This window comes from Sinocyclocheilus grahami, unplaced genomic scaffold, assembly GCF_001515645.1.
Source record: "Sinocyclocheilus grahami isolate Dianchi unplaced genomic scaffold, SAMN03320097.WGS_v1.1 scaffold153.1, whole genome shotgun sequence".
Classification (NCBI taxonomy): domain Eukaryota; kingdom Metazoa; phylum Chordata; class Actinopteri; order Cypriniformes; family Cyprinidae; genus Sinocyclocheilus; species Sinocyclocheilus grahami.
The window spans coordinates 785,708-798,710 of record NW_015505332.1 but is presented as its reverse complement, the minus strand read 5'-3'; the positions used below and the strand labels follow the sequence as shown (position 1 = coordinate 798,710).

Here is a 13,003-nt window from a genome sequence, read left to right as displayed (position 1 = left end):
ATTCAGATGTGTGCAGCACATTTTATGGAGGACTGTTTCCTGATCCTGGGAGAGTAGACGACAATGCCGGTTGTTTTGACTCAAAGACTGTAAGTAAGTTTTTTATATTTAAAGAGTTTTTATATTTTATATATTTAAAGCGAGTTTTTTGGGCAGTGTAGAGTAGGGCTTGTTGTTTGTCATTTCTCTGATCACAAATGCAGACATGGTTTTATGATTTACGCGGCGCGATGCAACGCAACGCATAAAAAGACAGTATAAGTCATTATAATCCATAATTATGTCCCCACTGGATGCAACGAATGCCTCGTTTATAATGGGTTTTCATGTTTTTGAATCATCGCTCCGGCCGGACAGGGCATCATCACAATATGGTAAGGGACGTAACATTTCTGTCACACGTTTGAGGTATTCAGCCAATCACAACGCACTGGATAGCTGGTCAATCACAGCACACCTCGCTTTTTCAGACCAATGAGCTTTGTAAAAATCGACATGTTTCAGAAAGGCAGGGCATAGAGGAGAAACAATAATGTACAGTATGTGGAAAATAATGTGTTTTATTAACCTTAAACCGCATAAACACATTTCATTGCACCAAATACACAAAATAATGTTCTTTTTAGCCGCATCATATGACCCCTTTAACCTATAGTCACGTTTTCTAATAGTGGTAGAATGTGGTGAAAGCAATGTGAAGGTCATGGGTTTGATTCCCAGGGAGCGTGCATGTTGATAATTTATACCTTAAAGCATTAAATAGGCTATAAATGGGTAGTTGAGAGGAAGTTCTTTTAGGAAGTTGACATGCAGTGTGATGTGATATACTCTGTCTTTAAAGTACTTTAAACAGGATTTTAATAATTCTTTTATAATCGTACATGCAGTTTAATGGCCTCAAAGTAATATAGAAATACATGGAATACTTGTACTTTTAAAAATTCATTTGTCACAGCACAACAGGATTATTACTGTTAACTAAAACATTTAAAAATATAAAAAACTTATTTTATAAGCACTTCTCATTTCATTAAAACTATTAAATAAAATTAATAAAAAACTATATAGACATTTTTTTAAATAATATAATATAAATGGAAAAAATAAAACACAACAAAATTACTGAAATCAAATAAAAACATCAAGCAAAAAATAAAATCTAATTCAAAATATTAGCAAAAACGAGTCAAGTCAAGTCAAGCCACCCTTATTTATATAGTGCTTTTAACAATACAGATTGTGACAAAGCAACCGAACAGCATTCATTAGGAAAATAGTGTGTCAATAATGCAAAATGACAATAGTAAACACAAAAACTACATTGGTATAGCAATGATACTAAAATAACACTGAAATCACAGGGCTGCAAAAATGCTCAAAAAGCAAATGCTTCTTCTACATGTAAGGGACAACGGGGCTAGTTGTCACAATGTCGTTAACTATAAGGTTTTGAGACAAAAGTCCAATTACAAAAACTTATTTTTTCTCTAGACAAAAGTTTTACATCTTTTATAATGAATGAAATATATATTTGTATAACTTTATCCTCCAAACTGAAATTACTATACCCGTAGGGCTGCACAATATATCGTTTCAGCATCAATATCACAATGTGCGCATCCGCGATAGTCACATCGCGGGATGTGCGATGTTTAGTATACTGATCGTTATATTTATACTGATTGTTTTCTTTTGGGTGAACCAGTAAACAATGTAAAATGCTGTTGCTGGCGTTTTGTGACAACTTACCTCACATTGTGTAAGGAGAAAACTTAATTTTTTAATCAATGTTCAAAGGACTTTTTTTGTAGCCAGAACTTAAATTACTTATTTAAGTTCTGGACTTAAAAAACTTATATTAAACCTACTATATGAGAAATATCCCCAGAGTAAAAGCATTCTAGCGTAAAGAAGGAAAGTTCATATCCATGTTATTTTTCAGATGCAGTTTCCCTCCACATCTATAATTCTCCATATTTTGCAGATGGGCAGTTTCTTTTAAATATTATAAATTTTAGCACCAGCATTAATTATGTAAGAGTTACTATGTTACTATCTGAAATGATTCAATGAACCACAACATTAATACTATATAGACATTTTTTAAATAATATAATATAAATGGAAAAAATAAAACACAACAAAATTACTGAAATCAAATAAAAACATCAAGCAAAAAATAAAATCTAATTCAAAATATTAGCAAAAACTAGTCAAGTCAAGTCAAGCCACCTTTATTTATATAGCGCTTTTAACAATACAGATTGCGCTATCGACACAAAAGTCATAGGTTTGATTCCCAAGGTATCAAGCATAAAAATGTGAAATGAAAAATTGAAACACATATTTTGGTTTCAGAGTCAGGACTGATGTTTCTCCTCTTGACTTCTCCCTCATCAGGAGTTTGTTAGTTATTAAACAGCATGGCCGTGACCTTCTACGCCCCGGTGTCAGGTTTAGGCCTTCTATCACCCTCTATCTTCAGCCATTTAAAAACTCCTCCTGAAAGTGACTGATTTAACCTGCTTTTACGCCGTTTATATCAAAACCGGATGAGAGAGAGAAGGGGAGAGGGGGAAAAAAACTTAATCCATCTTATCTGTTGACTGTCAAACTGCTGGAGCTAAGACCTCCTCACAAAAGACAACTGGGTCAGGCAGGCAGGAGCGGCCGGATTTGTGCTGGAGGAAAGTTTGAAATGTGGTAATTGACTGGAGGGGCGGCTGCGGATAGAGCTAATGACCCGCTCGAGCCACTGGAGAAAAACAGCACCTGTAAATGCAGAGGAAAAACAAACGTGCGGGAGATACGTGAGCTGTTGTGTGACCCGGGAGCTCGGTGGTTATTAGCACACCCGCAGATAAGCATGCGTTTATTTGTGTGCGTCTTGTGGAAGGGAAATACATCTGAACGTTCTCCTTCAGATCATCGAGAACACAGCGAGATTCTTTCAGAGGGGCTGAAAGCAGGATTCCCATAACTCAAAGTATTTGTGAACGTTTCCAGTGATTGCAGGCACCATTAGTCAGTCCGTGCTGACAGGAGAAAGAGGAATTATATCCCACATGAGCACTGAGATTTGTAACACATCGCAGACTATCAAATTTGTTAGCTGGAGAAAGTCTCCTCTAGATTCAGATAGGGCATCTTCCTCAAGTTTACGTCTAATCTTTTGTGTCCTATCATTCAGAGTGACAGAAGGGAAAGAAGCTTTGGAGATTGTTGTCGGAATGACTTTGCTCAGGTTTTGATCGGAATGAGCTTGAGGAAACTGGACGATCAAGGTTTAACTGGTTAGTTCCTGCTGGGAGATATGGTTACTACAGAATTTGGCTCTAAAAGCGTCTTTCTTCATTGGTGATCATTGAAAAGCAGCCATATATTCTGAGTCAATATATAAAAAAACTCATAAATAAACAAATAATACATTTCATTATATTATATTATAGTAGATGTTTTACTAGTGCTTTTTGTACTATAGTAGTGCCATGGTATTCTTTGAAGCACTGTGTAAATTCTATGGTACTTAATAATGACAGTTCAGTACAGTACCATCATATATTTATCAGCGTCAAAACTGTACATATTGTCACACTTATTGAAATGAGAAAAAAAATCTGGTGATAAATATTTATTACCATCCATTAAACTGTATTTTGTAGTATTTTTATTTGTTTGTTTGTTTGTTTATTTAGGCATTAAAAGCACCACCATTCAAAAGTTTGGGGTCAGTATGATTGATTTTTTTTTTTAAAGCTCACCAAGACTGCATTTATTTATTTAAAAATACAGTAAACACTGTCATACTGTGAGATATTCTTTTATTGAATTAAAAAAACTATTTTCTATATTCATTTATTTTTAAATATAATTTAATCCTGTGATGCAAAGCTGAATTTTCAGCATCATTACTCCAATCATTGATTGCTGCTTAATGTTTTTGTGGAAACAGTTTTTTTCCCAAGATTCTTTGAAATAGAAATGTTTTGTGGAATTATAAATGTCTTTGTCACTTTTGATACATTTAATGCATTCTTGCTTAATAAAAGTAGCTTTTTTTCTGATATCTTACTGTCCCCAAACTTTTGAACAGTAGTATATAGCAAGTTGAATGGGTTCCATTTGATTCCATCACTGCACCATTATAAATGCACAGTACTTTGTTTCTAAGTGTAAGACAGACAGTTTCTTCTTGCATAAATGATGCATGTTCTCAGAATACTCCAAAATTCCAGTCTCTTTTACTAAGAGTTTAGTTTATTAAGAGAGAGAGTGTGTGTGTGTGTGTGAGAGAGAGAGAGAAAGAAAGAGAGTGAGTGAGGTAAAAAGGTCCTCGTGTGTTTTAAAACAAGTGTCTGCCGAGGAGATAATGGTAAAGCCGTGGGATAAAAATGATGCATTTGCTTCTCTTCGAGCTGATAATGGGGGTTTGGAGGGGGGTGGAGGAAAGTTCATCGCTCTCTTATCGAAGCGCTCTGACATTTCTCCTTCAGCTGTAAAATTTCAGATCACATATCTCCTTCAGAGCTCCTGCACCTTTTGTGGAGTGATACAGAGCTCTCCATTTCTCTCCACGTGCCCCTCACAGTATGTTCATTTGCTTCAGCTGCTGTACATCTTGATATGTGACTCCTGCATTGTCATACATGGCTGATAGGATTTTATACTTTGGAAAACGACCTTTTTTTTTTTAAACATCCATCTTGATCTGATCCAGATCATTTCTGAAGTGTGAATGTGAGGATGACTATTAAAAACAAGAACTGTGTGTTTTTGGGTAAAATGCTATTAAAGGTAAAGCATGCGATTTCTGCACCACTGTTGCCTTGTTCTCAAAAGGTTGTTTCTTTCTCTTCCCGTGCTGTGACCAGGGGCGGACTTAACAAATAAGTGAGGTAAGCGGCCGCTTAGGGCCCCCGGGGAATCAGCCATCTGATAGGCCTATTGGCGAAACATATTTGCAGCGTTGAGCAATGTAGCCAATTACAGACATAGCCTATCGTTTCATTTCTTGAACGCAATGACCCGAAGTGTTTAAGTTAGAATCCACTCACCACTCAAAATGCCAAGTTTTTGTCAAGTGCTGAGTTCTGCAAGCTCGGGAATCCTCTCATTATAACAAAGTGTAGATCCGATGTAAATAAGAGATTCACTGTGCCGTGTATAGAGCTTATTAACGGAATGCGTGAGATCGCAATGAACTGAAGTGAGCGACAGCTTTTAGAGATTATATGAGGGAGCGCTCTTTTTGCGCATTCTAGGCTGTATAATACTGTCTGACTGTCTCAGAACAGGGATATTCACCTCAGTAAAGAAATTATTGTGTTTCAAGTCATAATTTTATTTGTCTTCAAAATGACTCGCTGGTTTGTGTGCTTTTCCTAGGCGCACCGGCGTGAACTGCCGCGGATTCGTATAAATCCACGAATGCAATGACTGGAGATTTTCGCTTAATAATAGGCTAACTTAGATTACATTTTAGATTTTTGTATCTGCAAACCCTACCGTATGCCTTCAGAACACTTGGAATATGAAATAAGTTGCATGGGATAATTTTATGTTAGTAAAAAGAATGAAAAAGTTTACAATTTATTAAATGGACAAGTTAAAGGAATTTTTTTTTTTTGTGTGTGATCCAAAAAAAAACCAAATAAGATAGCCTAATATGGCTTTATAAAAGCATCAGGTTGAATATTACTGGTTGTTAAGGGATAAATAAACTATAACCTGTAATGAAAGAGAGCGAGCAAAATAAGGGTTAGGCGTAAAAGAGCACATAGTTATTCTGTTGGGGCCCCATACCTGGAATTTGCTTAGGGCCCCCAAATCACTAAGTCCGCCCCTGACTGTGACGTTGTACTTGTTGGTTCCTAAAAACGTATGTTTTCGTCTGTATTTTTGACGTAGGAGACGTGACCCCCTCCATCCCCCATCGTCCCTCCGTCATGGGGGGAAACAAACAGTTGCCGTGTGCAGCATCTTTTTGGGGCTATCAGAGAAAGATCTGTGCACACAAAAGGGACATTCATAGTTCTGCCAGGGATCTGTGGTGAGGGGGAGCAGACCCCGGAGAAGAGCGACAGATGATCTTATCTTGGGAGGAGTGGAGGGACGGGGGGATGGAGTTCTCTTCACTCATATCAACAGCTCCTCCGTGCCAAGATGGTGGCATTTCAGCGCTGGTTGATGAGAGAGCTTTTGGGTGATTCGACCCGTGAGCTCTGCTGAGGACGCTTCATTACCACTTCAAAACTGATCTTGCCGTTTCTGTTTCAGTGATACTCAGCTGATGGGTTGTGGCCCTCAGTTTGTTCTAATAATGGCCACTCAGGGAAAGGCAATGCTAAATGCTTGTAGTAAAATGCAACTATCCTGCACAGATTAAACTAAGATGGTTTGATGGTCTTAGCTGGTTCAAACAGGTCTATCTGGTCTACCATTCTGGTTTAGTTGGTTGACCAGCTGGTTTGTAATCTTCTGAAACCAGAAAACATACCAACCTAACCAGACTAGAACAACAGGTAAGACCAGCAAACCAGATTAGGCTATAATTTTGCTTGAATATTTTATACTTATTATTCAAAATAATTTGTGATATCATCGTTTTCAATAATGTGCTAATCTGTTAACATCTAAAAAAAATGCAAGGTAGCTATATGATAATCTATAGTTAGGACAGCAAAGTAGACAACCATAAAAAACTTTCCTGGGTTTGGCAACATTTTTTTTTACTTTTTTTTGGGGTAGTGACGTCATGGCTGTCGCCGGCCAACGAGTTGGTGTTTTTTCAATGTATGCTTCAGATACGAGTCACGACGAGGCGTTCCCCATAGCGACCCCTAGAGGACGCAGTGTCTCGTTCCCTACTCAGGGAACCATGGTTACATAAGTAACCCGAGACGTTTTCGGTTCCAATTTTGGAGTGGCACTTGATGTCCTTGAAATATACTGTAAATCAGCTTTTAAAAATGTAAACAATAAAATAAACGACCATAAAAATCTAAATATTCCTGCTGGGTTTAACAACAATTTTGTTGACTTTTTTGGTACCAATTTTGGATTGACACTTTATAAACAATAAAGTAAAGAACCATACAACTATTTCCTGGTTTTGACAAAAATTTTTTTGACTTTTTTCAGTACAAAATTGGTTTTCTGTTCCAATTACTGTACATAAAATCTGAAATATAAAATAAACAACCACACAAATCTAAACCTTCCTGCTGGGTTTAACAACAATTTTGTTGACTTTTTTGGTACCAATTTTGGATTGACACTTTATAAACAATAAAGTAAAGAACCATACAACTATTTCCTGGTTTTGACAAAAATTTTTTTGACTTTTTTCAGTACAAAATTGGTTTTCTGTTCCAATTACTGTACATAAAATCTGAAATATAAAATAAACAACCACACAAATCTAAACCTTCCTGCTGGGTTTAACAACATTTTTGTTGACTTTTTTGGTACCAATTTTGGATTGACACTTTATGTCCAAAACTGAATAAAAATGAAATAAAATATAAACCAGTTTATGAAATATATTTATAATCAGTTTCATTAGCTGTACTATGAGCTATCCTCTCTTACTTTGTACATCAGGCTCTAAAATCTAAATTTACTCATTATTTTTTACTTGCAAAATCTAGATAAAAAGTACATGCATGTCAGTAATGGAGTGGCAAAGCCAGCATTCATCGGCATCCATGCCAGATCCAAGCGGATAATCTGCGACTGTACATCTTGATCTCGTAATCTATGGCGAGTCAACATCTAAACGCTTGTGGCAAACATGGCGACGGTGGCAGGCTGGCTCATTACGCACACAGAGCCGTATGTCGTCGTCTTGCCTCTCGGGCTTGTGTCGTATCGGTAACAGCTGGGACGAGCCAGCTGGGACGCGAGGTTTCGAGACGTGGCTTGGAACGCTTGGCGAACGACTGGCACGTTTGTACTTAACCAGCGTTAGGACTTCAGATGTCCTTGTGCCGCACGCCTTCCTCATTCACCCCAGCATGGGATGCACGGAAGACTTCAGCGAAAGTGTCAAGCCGGGCTAAAGAGAAACTTGTGCGATCATGGCGAAAGGCCACGAGGTCTTATCAGAGTAGGAACAGAGCACATCAAGCGGTGGTGGGCTAGCATAGATTTAGCCTGCCTGTGATGTGGACCAGCTGCGCTCCAGCGCTTAATTATTTCCCTTTAATGAGGTTCCCCACCTTCCAACAGGCTGGCGGGACTGCGACAGTCTTCAGAGAGACCCCCCGCCTCCCAAATTCTCCCACTATCTCTGCTGAGCTCCATAACGGGCAATGAAGGCATTAGTGCATGGAACAGGAAATTAGGAAAATAATTCTTCTAACGTACAGTATATTCACATGCAGTATTTCACACTTGAGTACTCTGGAAATACTGTGGTATTTTGATATTTACCATAGGACCGAATGATTACAGTATTCATTTACCATGGTCTTTATTAGCAGTGTGGTTCAGTAAATAATGTTTAGAGGCTAATACCGATAACCAATAATCACTATGATTGATCTGTTTGTCTGTAGTTTTCAAATATTCAATTTTTGCTACATGTTTACATGCTTTAAGGCATATGCTGAAGCATAATTCACTATATTGTAAAAATTATGTAACCTAAATAACCATTTTGTGAAATGCCATCATGTATTGATATACACTGCGGTTCAATAGTTTGGGATCAGAAAGATTTTGAATGTTTTTTTAATTGAGTCTCTTGTGCTCATCAAGGCTGTATGTATTTGATCAAAAATACAGAAAAAAACTAATATTGTGAGATATTATTTCAATTTCTAATATTGGTTTTCTGTTTTGATATACTTTAAAATATTTTTTTTTTCGGCGATCAAAGCTGAATTTTCAGCCTCATTCCTCCAGTCTTCAGTGTCACATGATCCTTCAGAAATCATTTTAATATGCTTATTTATTATAAGTGTTGGAAACAGTTGTGCTGCTTCATTTATAGATAAATATACTGGCTATTTTTCAAACTGTATATTATAATGATGTGATGCCTAAGCTGAATTAGTTTTAAGGGCAAAATAGTATAGTATATAGTATACTATATACACTCTTAAAAATAAAGGTGCTTCACGATGCCATTGAAGAACCTTTTGAAGCACCTTTATTTTTAAGAGTGTAGTATAATCTGTCATTTATTGCTTGTGATCATAATTTTAACATGGTGCGTCCCTAAAAACAGTTTTTTTTTTCTGTTAAAGAACATATTAGTACAAATCGTAATATTACCATAATACATTTTCAATATGTCTTGGTGATTCTGTGGTACTTTTTGTAACACTTTACAATAAGGTCCTGTTAGGTAATGTTAGTTAATGCATTAATTAACATTAACTAACAATGAGCAATACATTAGTTATAGAATTTTTTTTATTTTTATCTTTAGGTTATTTAATAAAAATACAACTAGGCCTAGTGATTGTTAGTTCATGTCAGCTCAGGTCCATTAATTAATATTAAAGGTGGGGTAAGCGATTTTTCAAAAACGCTTTAGAAAACTGATTCGGGCCGACTAGAAAAACAAACTTGTAGCCAATCAGCAGTAAGGGGCGTGTCTAATCATGATGTGGAGGAGAGAGCGTTCAGTGGAAAGGATGGACATTAGCCGAGCCAAGCGACGACAGAAAGATAGAGATGGCGGATAAAAAACAAAAGAGGAAAACGTCAGCGGAACAAAAGAAGGCTTAAGGCAAGGAGTAGGACCCGTGTAAATATCGGATCAGCTTTCCAGCGCTGGAGAGAGAACTCAAGGAGTGGAATGCCTGCGATCGGACGCCGAGGTTGCTTTGTTTCTTCTCGATAGGTGAGTAACACCGTGTCTGCGCTGCAACAGTTAAAGTCTGTCTAGTACACTGGATGCGACAAAGTGACCGTTGAAAATCATTTGAAATTTGTGTCAATATGTCATGAGTAGAACGCAGCAGCAGTTTTCTGTCTGGGATTTTTTGTGTCATGCCGCGCCGCATCCAGTGTAGATCATAGATATGTATATATATCTATGGTGTAGACAGCATCACTGATTATAATGAGTTCCATAGTATTTTGTCGCTCCGCGCCACTCGTGTCCGGTGTAGACACGGTGTAACATTGGTTTTGCTTTGTTTCACAGAACTAATCGTTGCCTGGGTTGCGTACGTATGTGTGGGGCGGAGCTATCAAAATAGGGGCGAGACCCTTTTGGGGGTAGGGGCGTGTTTGTTTTGATGATTTCAAATGTCAACACTGGCTACCAGAAATCATTTACACCACCTTTAACAGATAGAACTTTAGAATTTAGATTAGCCTAGTAAATGCTTTAGAACAAATTTTCATTGTTAGTTCATGTTAGCTAATGTTACCTTATTGTAAATTGTTATCTTTTTAAATTCTCATTTGCTCTTGCTGAAGTCTCTGTCATGCGTTGTTGTGATATTTAGCAAATGTCTGGGAATCGTGGTAGTGAGATGTTTATTCAGTCGCAGGGGAATTTCCATACAAGCAGACTGGCGTGTTAGTGTGTCACAGATACGCAGCTGATATCTGCAGTGAGAAACACAGCTGAATAGGTCATTTTAAAGTTCAGTCAGCACTGTACTGCTTTCAGCCCACAAAGACCATGCTGAAGATCATCTACCAACCAGCTTTTATTTAGCACAGGTCATGAAACATGCTGCACTACAGAAACACCTTTATGTTGTGTTCAGAGCGTTGCAGACACTGTCTGATTGCAGTCAAAATCACACATGATGTCCCTTTAATGTCTTTGTTCCCAGATAGAGAACAAATGGTGGTCTCCTGCTTCTAAGATGTTTCTCCTGAGAGTGTCTTCTCTAGAATTTCAGAAGAGATTGTCCCAACGTTGTCTCAAACCAAAGATACCAAAGTCTACAACCCAAAAGTCAGAGATTTCAACATGAACTTAAACATTTCTCATCAAATTCTCTCAAGACCAAATAATCCACACTCTTAAAAATAAATATTCCAAATGCCATAAAGAACTATTTTTTTTTCTCAGTGTGAAGAACATTTTATTCATCTAAAGAACCTTTTTCCACTTAAAAATAAAGGTTCCAAAAGGTGATGCCATAGAAGAACCATTTTTGGCTCTTCAAAGAACTTTTCTATGAACAGTTCTTAAAAGAACCATTGTGAAGAACATTTTAATCATCTGAAGAACCTTTTTTTACTATAAAGAGCCTTTTATACAATGGAAGGTTCTGTTGAAGTTTTACGGTTCTTCATGGAACTAAACTTCATGGATCAAAGCTAATAAAGAACCTTTACTTTTAGGTGTGTGTACGAAGATCATTTTGTGCAATAGAAAGATTCTATGGATGTTAAAGTTTCTTCATGGAACCATCAATGCAAATAAAGAACCTTTGTTCTTAAGAGTGTGGGCTGTTCTAAACATATTCATTTGAAAGCTGGAGTCTTTCAGTATTTCTCATTAGTGTATTGAATTTTAGGAGAAACATCTGAGCTTTGCAAACAATTCACGTAAATATTTTCAGCGTTGCACAGATTTTCAGTCCCTGCCTCACTGTAAAGAGCTCTGCTTATGTGTGCTGTGACACAGCTGAACAGGATGCTGGTGGGAAGATAAAGCAGATAGCACTCGAGCTCCGAGGGATAAATCTCCCTCAGTCGCAGGTCGGCCCCAAAAAGCTCTCAACATCACCAAGAAAACCCGCTGGAAGTCTGCTCTTGAAATCCTCATGACAAGAGCCCCCTAGCCCTCGAGAAACGAGAGTCATGACCAGGCAGTCTATTATAATAACTGTTTGATTAATCACTGTCCTAAAAAAGCACACAAAATCTAACTGATTAGATAGCAGCGCTCGGGGAACTCGTGGGGCTAGCTGTGCTATCCCGTGACACGGTTAATTAACTCCGAGCTCAGCGCGCCACTAACAAGAGGCCTCGGCCCCCTTCCTGGAAAAACAGAAATAGAGCCCACGCTGCCAGCCGGTAAGCCTGTAACATCTCAGCGAGGTTTTATCAGAGAGCGAAAGACGCTCTTTCAAGAGGAGTTAGCATCCCAGCGGTTTGACACGCTCCATCTGATCGCCATCAGCTCTGAGAACAGGTGCTGGAGTCTGTATCAAATACTGCACTCACTCGATAGAAGAGGCAGGAAAACATGCTATGATCCTCAAATCATGGTTTTAATGAAACAGAAACTCGGTGATCAGATATGCAGTGAATTCTGTACTAATGTAGTTAAATACTTACAATATTACTGTTATGGTAATGAGCTACATTATTTGGCAGAAAAATTGTTGATGTGATTGCTTTTCATAAATGTAGTGAAAATGTGAGATTTGTATTTTTTTGTTTTTTATGCAAATGTCCTGCTGCTAGTGTTTTGGATGGCTTCTAATTTGTTGCTTACTTGTTTACATTAGAAGAAGAGCCAAGAACCAAAAGAACCCAAGTTTCTTTGATATTTTAGTCTGTAGATATGGCTATGCGAATTATTTATGTATTTATTTCCAATTTCGTATTTATTTATTTGTTTGTTTGTTTTTCAGGTCTTTTTTTGTATGTCAGATTTTTTTTTTCTAAATTAGCTAAATATATGTCAGGTATTGCATCAAAGTCAAAATTTTGGTATCGTGACAACAGTACTACTGACAAACACATTTTCAACTAAAGCTGCAAGCAGTGTTGAAAGGGCCCTTGAAAATGCCCTATCAAACAGCCCTATTTACAATAGTTTTCTAATTTTAAGAATTCCTTCACAAAAATCATTAGCAAATCAAACATTTTACTGAATAATCTAAATATATATATATATATATATATATATATATATATATATATATATCTTTTTTTTTTTTGTAGAAATAAGTTTCCATTTCTTTCATGTCATTTTTTTTTTGGTCTCTTTCTTGGCCTCATTGGTCCAAATTCTTATACAGTGTGTGTGCGTGTGTGTGTGTGTGTGTGTGTGTGTGTATATATACTGTATATA

The 13,003-nt window shown here is 37.2% G+C and overlaps 1 protein-coding gene across 1 annotated transcript in view; it reads left to right on the top strand.

The window, feature by feature from the left end:
- The window catches only part of LOC107592441 (zinc finger protein ZFPM2-like), a 163,215-nt gene that overhangs the window by 70,965 nt on the left and 79,247 nt on the right, over positions 1–13,003 (top strand). The window lies entirely within an intron of this gene.